This window comes from Arvicanthis niloticus, chromosome X, assembly GCF_011762505.2.
Source record: "Arvicanthis niloticus isolate mArvNil1 chromosome X, mArvNil1.pat.X, whole genome shotgun sequence".
NCBI lineage: Eukaryota > Metazoa > Chordata > Mammalia > Rodentia > Muridae > Arvicanthis > Arvicanthis niloticus.
The window spans coordinates 116,889,502-116,891,582 of NC_047679.1; the positions used below are offsets into that span (position 1 = coordinate 116,889,502).

At 36.1% G+C, this 2,081-nt stretch overlaps 1 pseudogene; it reads right to left on the reverse strand.

Moving 5' to 3' along the window:
- Positions 1-327: 327 nt before the first annotated feature.
- LOC117695159 (synaptophysin-like protein 1 pseudogene) lies at positions 328-989 on the reverse strand (annotated as a pseudogene).
- Positions 990-2,081: the final 1,092 nt, after the last annotated feature.

The window sequence follows — 2,081 nt, forward strand, 5'->3', positions numbered from 1 at the left end:
TTCTTCCTATTTTATGATGTGACATGACTATTTCTGAATGAAGGTTTATGTTAAGGTTTAAGATGTAAACACTTTAGTTAAATTATTGTTCACTTAAAACTAAGCATTATCTCATTACAAGCTCCTGAATTTTCAAACTTACATGTAAAAATACATTTACATCTTAAATTTCTAGAAAAAAAAAACATTTTATGTACAAAGACAGAAAATTTTTAAACCCACTAATTTGCTGTAATGCCATTAGTTTTTATTAGGAACAATAATGTTTCTGAAGATGGTGGCAACAAGATTTAGTATAGCAACATTTCATACAGAGTATTTCTCCCCTTAATTATATTTGAGAAATGGGCTATGTAAGGTGGTCTCCTTGTACACAAACCAAGCACTTCCTCCCTCAAGTATCACATCAGAAAGCCAAAGATCACAGACACTTTTAGGGATCCAATACTAGTCACAGAGACACAACATGACATTCCTGAGTTACAAGGCTCAGGTTCCTTAACAATATTGTTCCTGGTGGCTATTTCAATATATGTAAGACCATTAGCCAAGGCTGAGGCACTGACCAACCACAAAAGAAGTATCAACAAGAGTAACAATAAAGTCAATCTTGGTAAGTTTATGACTATCCCTGTAGAGGTTTGTTTAACCAACATAGGGCAGCAATATGGTACAAGAAAAAAAAAAAAGACTGCAAATGTAACTTAGAATTGTACAGAAGAGTAATCACCTATGAGGCCGTGGCTTCTCCTGGTCACATCACACACATTGACATTTGGAAGTATATAAAATGATACCTCATTCAACCTGAATGGATAAACAATAGTAGCTGTAATTATCTTATAATATGGACAACTCACTTGAATTTCTGTTTTGTCCTTAAATCCACCAAAGGTAGCAAAAGTAAAGACAGAAGCAGATCACTCGAGGACCTTGATGAAGCTGAGTGGGTCCTTGAGTGAGCTGAGGTTGATCTGGAAGGCAGACATCATCTGAGGAAAGGAGGAAACAGAGCAGGAAAAGTCTTTGATTACCAGCTCATCTATGTGCTATCTGTAATCAAGACAGCCTGCAAAACCCAGATCCTTCCAGGAAACCATCAGACAAATCAAATCACCACAATTCTTTGGAAATAAGGTTTACAAAAATTTTCCATACCATCTGACCTTATGTAGTGGCTGCTAAGGTGCTGGAATACTTTAATGAGGATTCGAGTTGTTTGTTTCCAAGGTTGGCTGCCATGGAGATAAAGAGATTGGGGGGGGTGAAAATGATAGAAAAATGCTTCAAAGCTTACAAGTCTTAATGGGATAGAGCCATTTTCCTAAATAAAATCTTCCCAAAATTCTACTAGTCTATTGTCAATTTTCAGGTTCCTACAATATTTTATTCTCCCCCTTCCTGCCCTGTCTCTCCCCCACCCCAATTTTTCTTAGTACATTTTTAAATGAAGAAAGTATCATAGATATAATAAAGAAAATTTTCTTTTTAAAATACTTTCATATTATACATTAAAAATAGAAAACTGCTAGTCTTTTCTTCTATGTTTTTGTACCCTACCATCCTTGGAAAGTCATCAGTTATTATTTTAAAATATTATTTTAATATGTTTCAGTTGTAATAGAATTATATCTGATGTTTCTATCTTCTTCCTCCCCCAAGCCAAGAGAGAGAGAGAGAGAGAGAGAGAGAGAGAGAGAGAGAGAGAGCCCGATGAGTCTGTTTTTGTTCTTGTGTATTTGGTTTCACAACTGACCCATCTGCATTGGACAATCAACAAGGTTGGCTCATCATTGGAAAAAGCTAATTCTCCTTCTTTCAGCAGTCAATATAGTTCTTTGTCTAGAGATTTCCCCCAAACTTGTTAGCATGTTCATTGATATGTATATTCTTCTGATCTTGTTTATATAGCCATTTCTAGGAGAGACTGTTTCACAGTGCACTTCCAGGTATTCTGGCTCTTACAGTCTTTGCATCCTGTCTCCTGTAATGTTCCCTGCAGGAACTGTGGTATACATGTATCCATTAGGACAGGGCTACCCACAATTTCTTGATCTCTCTGCATTGTATCCAGTTATGGT